Source organism: Lissotriton helveticus, chromosome 3_1 (assembly GCF_964261635.1).
Source record: "Lissotriton helveticus chromosome 3_1, aLisHel1.1, whole genome shotgun sequence".
Classification (NCBI taxonomy): Eukaryota; Metazoa; Chordata; class Amphibia; order Caudata; family Salamandridae; genus Lissotriton; species Lissotriton helveticus.
In genome coordinates this window covers 958853612-958869274 of record NC_136061.1, presented here as the reverse complement: position 1 = coordinate 958869274, position 15663 = coordinate 958853612, and positions in this window count along the sequence as shown.

Sequence of the window (15663 nt, the reverse complement as noted above, 5' to 3'; positions counted from 1 at the left end):
ATGAGAACTATCTGCTTTCTGCGCTCTCAGCTCGTTCTTGGAGCTTAGTCTGAACACGATGTGCAAGGTCGATAAACATGAGCCTTGTTATTCTGTTCTGGTCAGTCCCTAGCACTTAGACAAAACATGCTAAACACAGCTGCACTACTGGAGACTCGTGCTTTGATATTACGGGGATGCACGTTGTTCACACACTCTTGGAGAGAGACTTTCCTTGGAGAAGAGCTATCCTGTTCCTATGATGTAAACCTTCCATCTAGGCTCTAAGGTATGTGGTCTGCTGACCAAGACCAGAGATCTTCCTTTATATAATAAACCTCAACTTACCAAGGGGAGGGAGGTTAGGTCTTATAGTCCTTTTTCAACTGTCTTTAAATAATGACATCCCCCATTATATTATATGGTATTGTAACAATGCTAATTATCTTAGGTTTAAGCATTTTGCTGCTGGTAATGGCTCGTATACTGCATTATAGAGCATGATAGTTGAAATAAACATTTTGAACTATACAGTGACTCTGACAATCCTTATTGTGGACAAGTACGAGTGAGTGAGCGAAAGGGTATGTCTTGTTACAGCAATTCCTGAGAGAGTCGAGATTGTTGTCTAATCATTTGTAGCTTCGTGATTATGTAGGAGGACGAATGAGAAGCTATAGCTACTCGGTTTTGGGTTTTTGGGTACTAAGGTGGTAGGAAGGTACAACCCCTATACACAAGGTCCTGTTTTCCTGCGCATAGTTCTGTGTAGGTGCAGCATCCCCGCAACATTGCCATTAGCTCTCTCTTAAATCTTGGGTGAGTGTGGTCCAACATGCCGTCCATCACTGTGTTGAAGTCATTCTGCACAATCACCTCACCTTCCTAGCATGAAGATTGAGGATTTGAGGAAACGTTCCTGAATTAGTGGCATATATTTATAATGAGCCTATGGTATGTGTCACCTTATTATTGCGTTACCCTTGTGAGCATTCTCCCCTTTTTGTTACGCACTATCTTCTGAATCTTACCTTCCAAAGAATTACTACACAAAATAGCAACCCCTCAGATTTAGAGGTTTGGGAGGAAAATAACTGTAGTACACACAAAAGAAGGGGTGAGGGTACCTACTTTCCGACCCTGAGCCCCCTGTCAACACCTAGTACACCAAAAGGAATAGAGAGTAATAAAATATATTGTGTGATGGCACGTGATGTATGTGCTAATACTGCCCTCACTCACACAGATGTGTGACATGCTTCCTCATTGTTACAGCAAACAAATGATGGACGGAATACTGCCAATGCAAACATTCTCCCCCATTGTTCTTTTGCCACTATGCCACCCCAGTTTGTGACCCAGCCTTATGCAAATCAGTCTTGACCCTGTGCCTCATGGGTACAGTCCAGACCGAACTGCCAGGCCAGATCCTCCCTGAACCAGAAACAAGCATCATGGGACTGGTTTCAAGGTATGTCACCCTTCTTCAGCCAGTCTAGCTTGAATCTAGTGGCACAGTGAGCAAGGGACCCACGTTTGGGCATACGCATTCCACATAGGGCGATAAGTGTTATAGCAAACAAATGATGGACGGAATGCTGACAATGCAAACATTCTCTCCCAGTCAAAAGATCTGGGTTAAATCCATTGTTCTTTTGCCCACTACGCCACCCCAGTTTGGACCCAGCCATATGCAAATCAGTCTTGACCATGTGCCCCATGGGAACAGTTCAGACTGAACTGCCAGGCCAGGTCCTCTCTGGACCGGAAACAAGCATCCTGGGACCGGTTTCAGGGTATGTCACCCTTCTTCAGCCAGGTCAGCTTGAATCCAGTGGCACAGTGAGCAAGGGACCCACGTCTGGGCATACCCATCCTACCTATACAGTGACTGGGAACGACGATAGTGAAAGTGCAGTGTAGAGTGATTCAAAACTAGGTCGGAAGTATCGCTGTCCCTAAAAATGTATTCCTGGATCTTCTGGCCAGTGTTAAAAATGTGACAGATTGTGGTGATTGGAAGATCGTACATACTCCTAGCACCCCTCCCTTGCTGCCAGGTGGTCAACATGTTTCGGCCGTTAGTGTATGCCCCTCGTGTGGGGTCACACCGGCCTTCCTCAGGACTCTACCTGTCCCAGTACGCTCTCACTCTCACCTCCAATTGAGATAAGAGGGTAACTTAAGGTCAGTTCCTTCCGTCTCGAGGAATTCCCTCCAACAGATCATGAAAATACTAAAGAACCGGTAGAAATAACAAAAAGAGACAACCAGTCAGGAGTAGTGTTCTCATACAAGTATATGCAACTTTGTGTTGGAAGTTTCATATAAACCACAATACAATCCAGTGTGTCATTCATACCACACGGAAGGACTATGGTGCCAAAAGAAACAATTAAAATCATATCTACAATAATAAAAAAAAAATATATATATATATATATATATATGCAGCATATGCAATCATCAGGCTATCGTCCACGCAGCCAATGCTGCTGACCATTCAGGGTCCGGTGTGTGCCTCTCTACTCACTGAGTTTACCCCTAATTCGAATATGAACTGGCGGCGGGCAAGGGGAGAGCCCCTGTAGTCACACTCTTTATGGCAATGTATTAATCAGAGCCTCTCTTCTGGAAAAGGTGTCCGGTGCTACCAGAACTCCGATGGTCCCTGCCCCTTGGATGGGATCGTATTTGCAGTGGTTTAGTTGAGTAATCATGTTACCATTATATAAAGTGAACCTGCATCTAATTATAGTGTCCTCGAGGACCACATCCCAGGGCAAAAAAAACAAAACTTCACTTGGTCCCTCTTCCATTACCTCTTGTCACGCTGGGTTGTGTCTGTCTTCCTGCCCTCGGGGGCTAATTGGATTGTTGTATTTTGCAAAGGCAGCTACCCCACTATGTACTTTTCCAGTTGTATCCTGCAAAGGCCCCTGTAGCCTTCTCTCTTCTGCAGTCAATGTCGCCAAGGGTCTTCTCCAGGGCCGTCTGTTATTACTTTTGTCCACAGATGTCACTGAAAGAGCCATGCGAGAGTCCGCAAACCTCTCCATGAGTGCTGCTCTAAGCGGAACAGGCCGTGACCGTGAGTCTCATATCCAGTCAGCGGCCGAGCATTAGCAGCTGTAGCGATCAGTCTAGGAAAGTCAGGGCTTTGTAAATAAAACACATGAGTTATAGTGAATATATGTGGGCTAAACGACATTGCCTGAAGTGCCTTTTGTGAACCCTGCGCCTAGACACCAGGCTATGCCTTCGCCTGGACACCCGCGGGCAGAAGCCAACATATGCTGTTGTAATTATTGTAGATAAATCTCAGGACACTTCTAGTTGCTTACATGTAGATTCACTGTAGGACTCAGCCGACCAGACCATCAACTGACAAGAGTGGAACACTCCAGTACCAGTTAGAACACACAAAGGTATTCTGTGAGGCTAAGGAGGTAAGAACACAAAGGAAGGGCTAACGTCCACTGTCAGCCATGTTACATGAAGAACTAATTTACAACAGTAATACATGTCCCCCCTCCACGTGTCTGTTATAATGGGTGGTTCCTTGCGGCCCATGGCACTACATCCCTTCCTTATTAAGAATAACAAAAACACAATAGAACACCAACTTTCAAACACTAGAATGGAAAACAACTGGAATCGTAGCAATTCAGATCACATAACTGTAGTATAGGGGTTCAGTCTGTAGTTCAACACAAAATCCTTTACTCGTGATGATGCCATATCTCGTAGCACCTCCCCTTTGAGGCAGATACAGGGACCAAATTTGGTCACAAAGGGGTGACCTTGACCAACCATTTGGTGCGGGTGGGGGAGAGTGCCATGCAAATCTGGATAGGTGGGATTGCTCAGCTCGGTGGTAGTTACCTTAAACTATAAATCACTTTAGTCCTTTTTGGCTGTTTCCTCCTGAGTCTGAATCAGGCGCACCATCTCCTGGGACCCTTGCTTCCTTCCTGAAATGTGAGATGTTCCAAGTGACATTCTCCGCTGCTCGGCTGGCTGTAAGCATGGTTCCCTTTACTGCTGTCACAATCAAAAGGCAGACTGAACTTTTCCTGCATGTCGATCACACACCAGCACTGCCTCTCCATGCCGTGCTGTTGATAGTTTGCTCTGTGTTCATCCTTCTGGGAGCTACTCCGGTAGTGGAGTATGAGGTCACTCTGTACTCCCGCAGGAACAAATAGATGGCACCCTCCATGTATTTGCCCTCAGCAGTCGCTATCTGGATGACCTTATTTACTGTTCATGTGAACCTCTCTACCTCTCCATTGGCTTGCGGCTACTGGGGGTGAACCTCCTGTGCTTGGTGTTGTGGGACAGAAGATACTAAACCCATTTTTGGCTGTTGAACGGGGGCCCATTGTCCATGGGGATTTCTTCAATCAGCTGGTGCGTAGCTATGATTTTTCCATTTTGGTGTCAGCTAGCAGAACGTGAGGTCTACCAGAGTTGAGGCTGCTGCCGAAAAGTACATGAAGGTCTGGGGCAAATGGGGCCAATACAGAGAGGCCTAAGGAACTCTGAGGGGTTTCGTGGGAGGGCGGGAGGAGGGAAGTTTTGGCTCGGATTGTATTTCTTTATGCTCCACTGTGCCTGCACTTTATATATGTGATACATTTGTTGATTTAATTACTACCTGAAACTGTTGTGGTTTGATTCTCTCCACACTGACTCGCTATGTGGATATCCTATATTGTAATCATTAATGAATACTGGGCCACTGTTTAATAAAAAATCTAATTTAAAAAAAGCATCTGGGTGCCATCTGGTAGGCTCCCAAAGTGGGCGCTAGTGTGCTTCCATGGAGTCATTGGGTCTGCCTCTGTGCTAACTGGAGCTGGTTGTTCCAGGGATTGGCAGGTGGTGCAGTTCTCTACTGCTGCTTTCACACTTTGGTCCAACCCTGGAAACCGCACTTTGCTTCCGTGCCAGTTCTTCGTTTTCCCTATCCATTGGCATGGTCCGTGGGCTAGCTGTACTGCACTTTGTTGGAGGCTTCTGGGTAGAACTAAACATGGCCCCCTCATCAGGAGAGTTCTTGCCTCATCAGATGTTGATTTGGCTAAGTCGGATCTCTGGGTTGAGTAGTTGTGTTCTCTTTTCCAGTCATTGCCTTTTACTACTTTGATGGATAGTTGCAGGCAGTTGTCCAGTTCAGTGGCTGCCACAGCATCTGCCAGGAACACGGGTAGGTGCTTTGGTCTCCTCACCACTAAACTGACATAGTCCTTGTATCTTGTGCTTCTCTGGTATCTGCAGGGGTGGCAGGCCTCACATCTCATGATAGGAAATCGGCTGGATTCTGGGTGCTAGACCTGCAAATCACTGAGAAATTGAACTACTGCAGCTGCAGGATTCACTTTCCAGTCCTTGGGGTGGTTTGGACACTGAGCCTTTAAAAAGGGGAATTAATGGTTTGTGATCTGTATACTAAGGAAATCAAAAGGGGGGAGTGAAGAGGTGGTGCCGGTGGGCACCGAGGTGGGCACGTCCTCCTCTTATCAGGGTTGTAGGTTAATCAAAAAGGGCCACCTCACATTGGGTGGATGTGTATCCAGATGTCATTGGAATACACCATCTTTGTTAAAATACCCCTCACACACCAAAAGGGCCCTTGGTGTCATGCTTCATCATCGGGGTCTTCCCGTCCCGCTGCGGGGCGGGGCAGTGCGCGGGGCCTCTTCGTGGATCCACGGAAGCCGCGGACGAAGGAGGAAGCACAAGCGTGCTAGGGGCACATTGAGACCCCACCATACCCTTCTGTCTTAAGCTGGCTCATGAGGCATTGACCCCCCCACTGATAAGCAAACTACATTATTAGTGTGGTAGCATATGTGTTGTAATTATTAATTGTAGTTACTCACATAGTCCTTTTTTGTTCACTTTTTGTACATACACTTTTCTACCTCTGTGGAGAAACACTAGTGAGTGACAGGGGGATCTCCCCTAGGTCCTGACGAAGAGGCCCCGCGCCTCGAAACAAGTTGACCCACTTAGGAGAGAGAGCCCATTAACCTGCTCCATCTCTCCGCTTCACTTTTCTTTTAATAATACCAGCCAGTGTTTAATAAAATTCTTTTTTCCACTAGGCCAGGTATTTTTTAACTCACACTTATATCACTCCTGACCCCACTGACACTCACTCCTAACACATAGCACCTCCATCTAAAGGTGCTCCAGCGTATCCGCTTGTCGCAGCACTGCCCCGCCCCGCAGCGGGACGGGAAGACCCCGATGATGAAGCATGACACCAAGGGCCCTTTTGGTGTGTGAGGGGTATTTTAACAAAGATGGTGTATTCCAATGACATCTGGATACACATTGTGATCTGTATAGACAACAAACGGGTGGCCGTAGACATGCACATAGAAGTGGCGACAACCCCATTGCATTGCCATGGGTCTCCCTCTCAATCTGGGAGTATCTCTGCTGTGCTCTGTGGAAGTCAGAGTCCTGCTTATATAGAAACCTGGGGCCCACTCACCACAGTCCTGCTGTTGGAACAGAACAGCTCCTAATCTAGTGGGACTGGCATCTACGTCCAGCTCAAACTCTTTCTTCTGGTCAAAATATGCCAAAGTTGTTGAGGCAGACAACACATTTTTTGTGGTTTCGAATGCCAGCTCTTCCTCCTCACCCAATGCCCATGCACTGGAGGTTTCAGTCAGTTCATGGATTGGCCCTGTGAGATCGGACAGGTTCTGCATAAACCACCAACAGTAGGTCACCATACTCAAGAAGCTCTGGACTCGTGACACAGAGGTGGGGGCAGGAGCTCCCTGGATATCCTGAACCTTTGCTGGATCTGGGCCAATGCCTTTTCCTGAAAACTGATAACCAAAAAAACGAATGCCCTGCAGCAAGAATTTGCATTTTTCTCAATGCATTGTAAGGCATTTGCTTCTGAGTCTTTGGAAAACAGTGCAGGGATGCTGGGGTGGCTTTCGAGGGTTGTGGCATGGACTAGAATGTCATCACTTACATTGAGGACCCCAGTTTGTTCTGTGAGCATGACTATTATGATGTTTTGGAAGACCTCTGCTGCACTCAAGAGGCCAAAATTCTGCCTGATGTATCGTTTGAGGCCAACGTGGGTCCAGAATGTTGTGTCCGGGTGGTGGTGAAATCTGGTGGTACCCAGACCTCCGATCCATTTTGAAAAACCACTGCGACCCTGCCAGTTCCCCTAAGATGTTGTCAGTGAGGATGCGTTCTCTCTTCATGGCTATGTTGGGTACCCTCATGTCCAAGCATATCCTCACTGCATCTGACTGCTTTGGCTTTTTGGCGATTACAATCAGGGAGACCCAAGGAGTTGGTTCAGAGACTTTTTCTATGATCAAAGTAACTTAAGAAGGGAGTGAGGAGGTAATGCTCACAAGAGCAGAAGAGGTGGATACGAGCCATGGTGAGGCAGGGTCCTAGTGAGGAGGTAACCTTGATATTTGTGTGACTATAGGTACACCTTCCCTCCCGTTTTGAAGGCTCTTGGGGCGTTATCTGGGCGATATAAGAAACCCATTCAGAAAAATACCTACTGGGGTATAGTATACTGTGCATGTTAAATTTATGTGCACCACTTAGTTAGGATTATATGTAAATACACAGTTGTTTTGATTTGAGTGTAGAAGGGATCTCTTCTAGGTCCTGATGAGAAGCCAGAAGAGGGCTTTGAAACATGACAGCACAGTAGACACCGCTCATTAAAGCACAGTGTCTTAATCTCATTCCCCACTTTTCAATGATACCAGCTTAAAGGAACATTAAAAAATCTTTTTCCACTGAGCCAGGTATTTTGTAATTTTTCACCATTCACCATTCACTCACTTCAGACCCTTCCACTTACACTCCTACACCACTCATAGTATTGTTTTTCATAACCAGTGCTCCCACATAGTCATAGGTCGTAGCATGCCCCATCCCGCAGCGGGGCTTGAAGACCCATTGATGAAGCATGCCACAAAGGGTCCTTTTGATGGGTGAGGGGTATTTAAACAAAGCTGTGTGCTTTCCACCATTGTAGGAGACACACGCAGTCTGGAGGAACATTTCTATACTTTCCCATACGGGTGGATCCCGTTGTTTTTTTTACTTTTTCTATGATGCCAGCTTCTTCAAGGTGTCACAGTTCTCGTTCCACCTTTGGATGGAGATGGAATGTCATGCGCTGGTGGCGGAGTGCTACGTGCTCGATGATGTCAATGTGCAGACGAATAGCAGGACATTTCGGCATTCAATACCTTCGAAAAGTGGGGCACAGTCTTGTATGAGTTTGTGTATATCGCCGGTGTGAATGCACTATGCAAACTGAATTAACCCTAGTTCCACGGCGGTCTGGCAGCTTATCAAGAAACCACAGCCTTCCAAGGAGACATACACTTTAGCTTTTGCGGTTGTGTTGTGGTGGTCGATGGCACTATAGAACACCCCAGAGAGGCTGAGAGGTTGCCTGTTGCCGAAAGCATAAACTTTATTTTAGTGGAGCCTAGCTGGGGTGGAGAGGGCAGTTTGCGGTATATGTCAGCGGTCATTAGGTTGATGGAGGCCCCTGTGTTGATGAGGGCGGTGACCACATAGTCTTGTATCTTGCCATTGCATTTGGAAGAGATGTGGGCTGTGGAACACTGTGGTACCACATGTATGGTTTCCTGCTCATCTACATCCATGTCACTCCCATCTGCTGCTTCGGAGTATGTGTCAATGGCACTTACATCTTGTGGCTGTGGGGAAAAATAAATATCCATATGTATGTACTACAGTTAGATCCAGTTCTCCCCTGCACTATGTCAAACCCACCGAGCTACCTATTTCTGTCCCCCACCAAGCTGCTTACTCAAGCCCTTCACCATGCTCCCCCTCCTCCCTAGAGCTATTCAAACCATTCACCATGGCTCCAATGCTGACCTCTCCGACCGCCACCTCCACCACCTGTGCAAAAAAACCTCTCTGAGTCACATTAAGTTTAGCTCCTGTCTCACATTAAATTTAGTTTGTCAGGAGAATCCACAACCAAGGTTACAGCTTTCTTTAGCCTACAACCAGCCCACCTGTTTTCTGTTCATTTATGTCTACCCTACAGATATAATTAGTATAATATTTTATAATTTGCACAGTGTTCCTTTTAGTTTGTGCATACGTGGCCATTAAATTTTCCATATATTTTCCCATATTTGGATTGTGTCCTTCTTGGTTTCTGCTAAGGGTTGCATTTCTGTCAAAGGATACAAAGGCCACACAAGAATTACTTGGGGTAGAAGAAGCTTGTTCTAAAACGTAACACTGGGATGTGCATGTGCCTTGGCCTTCCAAAAGCTTTGTACCTGCAAATACATTTCATCTGTTTCAGAGCCCTCCTTGGTATCTGTGTTTTCTTTGTTTCACTCTAAGGAAGGTTGGAAAAGTTGTTCCCTAAACAGTGGCATGCAGGAGGTGCCCGGTGTGCGATGCTAGTGCTTTGGCAGCTCTTTGGAACAACCCAGAGCCAGGATGTCTTTCATGCACATGTTTTTACTTGCAGGACTTGATATCACAGTTTCACTGACGCACACCCTTGTATAAACTGCACCCTTATTTCATCCCCCTCATCTGGCAATGTGCGTAGAAGGTGTCTACGGGCTCATCATGTTTTTGTCGTGGTTGTCTGAGCAGAAAACATTCATACTCTTGGTCTGCGCATGGTTCAAAATTAACCCGGGCGCCCGATTCGGCTACGCCCACGGAGTAGGCGTAGTGTTGCCTTCTACGCATGTTTGCGTAGACAGCGTAGCCGGCAACACTACGCCCACTCCGTGTGCGTAGCCGAGTCGGCCGCCACCCGCCTCCCTCCCGCCCTCCCCTAGATACATTATTTGAGCAATTAGCCTTATTAAAACAATATTAAAGCACTTACCTTGTCCGGGGCTCGTCCGGGGCTCCCTCTTGAATAGCGTCCTTTTCCTGGATACCAATGCGCATGCGCGGGCGGCCGCGAATGCGCATTTCTCGGGAGAAATGCGCATGCGCGGCCGCTAGCGCATGCGCATTGGTATCCAGGAAAAGGACGCTATTCAAGAGGGAGCCACGGACGAGCCCCGGACAAGGTAGGTGCTTTAATATTGTTTTAATAAGGCTAATTGCTTAAATAATGTATGCGGGGGAGAGCGGGAGGGAGGTGCGTAGTGGGGCTATGCGGAGTGCGGGAGTGGGCGTAGCTTCTCGCCCTCTCCGCGTAGCTCCGCGGAGCCCCACTACGCCCACCCTTATTCAAAATACATAGGGATTGTATATTTGAGCTTTGTATATGTGCGGGGTGGCCCAGCTTCTCTGACGAGGAGGAGAAGGTCCCTTCCAGGCACTCACTCTGGGCTAGGGCTGGCCAGCAGGAGATCACCCCTAGCAGAGTTCCACCACCTGCTGGATAAGGTGGTAGGCAAGATGGCTGGTGCACGAAAAGCAAAAGCGCTGCCCAGCAGTCAAAATAAAGTGGTGCGCTGGGTAGGACTTCGAGCCTGACTCTTGGCCGTAGGGCCTCAGCACCGCAGGTGGCAGCGTCAGCGAGACTGCAGAATGTGGGCTGCTCCTGCCTCGTATATTTCAAATGTGGAGCCTCCCCTGACTCCATGCAAAAACAACAGTTGATGGACAGAATGCAGAACATTGTCATACATTCACCCTAGTTCAGAGATCTGGGCCTAAATCCATCGTTTTTTTGCACTCCACACCACCCCAGTTCAGACATGGCCATATGCAAATCAGCCTTGACCCTGTGCCTCATGGGAACAGTCCAGCCCGAACTGCCAAGCCATGTCTTTCCTGGACCGGAATCAAGCATCCTAGGACCGGTTTCTGGCTATCAGCCGTCTTCAGCCAGGATAGCTTGACTCCAGTGGTGTGGAGAGCATGGGACTCACATCTGAGCATACCCATCCCACTCGGGGTGACAAATGCAAAAACATCCATGTCACTCCCATCTGCTGCTTCGGAGTATGTGTCAATGGCACTTACATCTTGTGGCTGTGGGGAAAAATAAATATCCATATGTATGTACTACAGTTAGATCCAATTCTCCCCTGACTCCAGGCGGCTCCCAAGTTGCTTTGGCAGGGTGTGGCCTGCCTCCAGGCTTGGCGGCTGTGCCCGGGTGGGCAGGGTCACTACAGTGACTGGAGGCTCCCGTTGAAGCGGCAGAGTGCCTGGGTCACCGTGACCCGAGTGAGGTAGTCTCCAGGACAGGAGCAGGCGGTAGCAACACACAGGCTCAGTGTTGGCCTAGTCACCAGGGTAGCGGTTGGTCCTAGAAGGTGAGGGCCTTGTGAATAAAACACAGGCACAAGAGTTATAGTAAATAGATTTGGGGTAAAAGACCTGCCCAAAGCGTGGTAGCCCCTATTTATTGTCTTCCCTGCACCAGGACGCCAGGCTATAGCATCGTCAGGATGCCCATGGGGTAGAAGCCAACATACGCTGTTGCAATACATGTCCCCCCTCCATGTGTATGTTACAATGGGTGGGTTCTTAAGCCCCACAATGCTCCAGCAAGCACCCTTCACTCTTCACTGTACTGGTTGGAAACTCCAGTAGGTCTTCTTTGGTGTGGCCATATCCTGAAGTCATTGCCTTCTGGCTCTAGGGCTTCCACCAGCGGTAACTGCTTCTCTCCTTGCTGGCCACGCTATTCCGATCAGACCGTGCCACCTAGGTTAATATGGTGGCCTGCTGAGCCAGTCTCATAGCACCCAGCTTCATCTCCAATATCGGTTTCCTACTTCTTTTCTTGCCTGTTTCTTTGTGTATGACTCCTATATCATGCTCTTGTTAGGTCGCTATCAAAGGTCACCGGGGTATACCACCTTTCAGTTTAAATGGGAAGAAAGGCACAGACCATCAGCACCTAATATCCGCACCATGCACTGTCTGGCTACTAGGGGTGGGACGAGTTCGTGGAGTTCTACTTCGCTGAATTCCGTGGTGAAGAACCGGGCCTTTGGGCCTGGCGGTGCAGGGCACGCCTGAAATCTTCGAGTTCACCTGCCTTGTTGCACAGAGACATGGAATACTCTGTTGGTGCAGAAAACCAAGTTTATTAGCTGCAGCTAAGCACAGTTGTCCAAGAAGTACACCAAGTAGGTTCTCAGGAGACTGCCACTTTACTCCGTGGCTCACAAGTTTTTATAGTCAAAATACATCTGTACAAACATACACCCAATGCACAAAGTTTTAGCCAATCAGAAGAGTTTGAAAACAAGGTGTTGTGCAACCAGAATGCTCTCTGCTTACATGTTGTGTGTTATCCAGCCCCCAAAGTTAATCAATACTGGTACCCATGGTTCAGTGTTACGATGGTAGGACATGTCTGTATGCTTCAAAAGAAAGGTTGTGGAATAGGAAAACACAGGGAGAGAATAGCGAAGGCCAAAAGATAAGATATGGCGAGAGAAGAATACTAAATGCTAACAGATAGGTGATACAGGGATTAGGTAGTCCAGACAAGGATTAGTTAGGCCGGCTGGTGTCTGAGATTGGTTTAAAAACAAGGACGGAGGGGGGTTTCGACACGTTGCAGTCCAAAAGGGCAGAGACACTTCGTTAATCGAGCAGCCTGCGTAAAGGCAACACAAAATGGCAGCGAATGTAAGATGGAGTCGAAATTAAAGAACCTCAGACTATCCTTTAGCCATTACACAGGCAATACACAGAGACTCAGGCTAATCTGAATCAATGTCGATGGTCATGAGGTCGTCAAGCTGTTGCTGCAACATCATCTTCATATTCTCCGTTTTCTGTGACATGGGTCTTGGGACACACATAGTAGCACAAAGAACACAGATTGCGGGGCCACATTGCAAACAAAGGCAACACGAAATGATGATGGCCAAAAATACTCCAACAAAAGTCAATACCTTCCATCCCCATGTGGACAGTAGTCCCCAAAACCATCCCAACAATTTCCTTCGTCCTGGTGGATGGACTCAGCAATGTGGTGTAATTTAAAGATGGCCTGGTATACTGTAGGGGCGTTGTCAGGTATGTAAATGCAACAACTGGATCCGATCAATTTACAGACTCCACCACGATCTGCAAGAATGATAGAATGATGTCTAACACCATCCTGTTTTGTAATGTCATAAGGCGATCCGCCTGAAGCTCAGCAGTGATATTACCCAGTGCTCCGACAGTTTCATTTATTGTTGCTTCAACTACTCGAATGAGATGCCTGATATTTCTACTATTGGCCATAAGGCCCCAAAATGGGAGGAATCCTTTAAGGAAGTCGCCTCCTTCTTGTCCTACTGTGTCTTCCAAAGCAATAACCCCTCTACCGTACCTTGTCTTGTGATGTCCCGAAGGAGCTGTATATGTTGGAGGGAGGAGAAAAGCCATATAACAAGTTCCTAAGAAATCGGCTGGTAGCCATGTATAGGCTCTGTCATGGCAAATGAAATATGTTCCTTGAGATGCTACCAGTGGTGGAGACGTTCGGGATGTGTAGATATATGGAATGTTACAAGTGCTCTTTCCCAATTGAGCCTTAGGACTTTGACCATTTGCTTGGAAACATAGGTGACCTTGGTGGGGTACAGTATATATAGGTGGGGATCTTTTCCTTTTGGCTCTGTCTGTAAGACTAGTGACGTAATGTGTCACATTCCAGTCACTGTATGCTTGTCGCTCGTCAGTGGGGAATTCATTACATTTCTTATAATGTTTTGACATAGCCACTATTCCTTTTATTAGTGCGTCATGACTAACGTCAATTCCATCCCTATACGGACCAACAGGATGTCGATGTTGGTTCTCATAGGCATTGGCGAACATAGAGGTGTAAGCCCAAGCAGATCCTTTTAGGGAGAAGGCTAGAACTAAATATGGCATTCCTTTATCTGTATTATGGGGTAAAAGTCCACATACCCAGCAATCGGTGGTATTGATCACCAATTGATGCTGGTGTAACAATTGAATGAAGGAATTGTTATAATACTCCATTCTCCTAATTTTCTCATGCTCTGGTAGCGTATGAAATTGGTGTGGGGAAGCAGTAGCGCAAAAAGGTATGGGTTGGGAGGTAGATATATGCGTGTGCTGTACAGTGTAAATAATCCAACCCACACAAGCTAATATAATGCAAAGAAAAATTAAAATACACAATGCTATACTACATTTAGTATATAATAATTTACAGTGTTTCTCTTTGTCATTTTTCTTTAACGTAACAGGATCCATCTTCTAGGTGTTGCTCGTGGCAGTCTTCCTTCTTCACTTAGCCGTGATTATTATCCGTCCTATGACACTGCAAGTCCCGCAGACCTATTGTAACGACTCGGGTCACTAACTAAGGCTCTTACCACGACCCTGCAACATAATTAGATGGTCAATGTCGCAAAAAAACACAAAAAAAAGTTTCTTAATTGTCCTTAGTTATTCTAGATCTCAAATTGTATCTAGTTTTGTTCGGTACAGTCTGATCCTGGAAAAGTGTCTCTGGATTAGTTGTGTTCAATCTCAGATGTGGTGGGATAGCTTCTTGTAAAACGTCATCGTTTTCATTCTCAGACTGAGTCCATCCTAGGTGTGCATCTCCAAAAGGTACAAACCGGGGGACCCTCTCTCCTTCACAATCACCTATACCTTCACGGACCCACTGATCGAAAGGCAAAGGCAAGTGCACCTTTTTGCAGTGCACACCATGGATCCAGTTCTTTTTCCCAACAAATTTCACGGCTGTACGTGTCGTCAGCAGGACCTGCCTTGGCTCCCACCAGCGAGGCTCCAAATTCCTCTTCCTTTGGAAGTTTTTCAGACACACCCAGTCGCCAGGTTGGAGGGTGTGCCCAGGATCCGAGGAAGCCTGCGGCAAGGTGTCTTGTACCTGCTGATTAAGAACACGCAATTTAGTGGTGAGGTCATGCAAATAGTCAATTAACATTGGGTATTCTATGTCAGAGTACTTCTTGGGTCTAGGGCACCCCAGACATTAGCCGGGCGTCCGAACACGATCTCATATGGGCTAAGTCCCACACAAGAATGAACAGTTGTTCGAGTTGACAAGAGGGCTAAAGGTCAAGCATCGGGCCAGGCAAGACCTGTGCTGGCTTGTATCTTCGCAAGTTTAAGCTTGAGAGTGCCATGATAGCACTCTACCAAACCCGCTGACTGAGGGTGGTTTGCCGCATGGAATTTCTGCTTAATACCAAGACCTGCACATACTTTCTGCATGATTTGACCCACGAATTCACTTCCGTTGTTACTCCAGACAATTCGAGGTAAACCAAACCTCGGGAAGTATTCTTTCAGAAGGACCTTGGCTGTAGACAAGGCAGTATTATCCGTTAGGGGGTAGGCCTCTATCCATCTAGAAAAGGCACACACCACCACAAGGACATACTTTAGGTTGTTGCATCTCTCCATATGAATGTAGTCTATCTGCAATACCTCAAAAGGATACGTTGGGGAAGCAAAATGGCCTGCTGGGGTTGGTGTCCCTCTTCCTGGGTTGTGCATCAAACAAACAATGCAATGTTTAACAAGATTGTCTGCACATTTAGGAATCCCTGCATTCTGCCATACCGGAGCCAAAAGCTTGCATATTCCTTTCGCTCTGATGTGGGCTGGACCATGTGCCATAGTTACTACTGGAAGTACATAGGCGTCTGGTAACAGCCAACGTTGGTGTTCCGATAATTC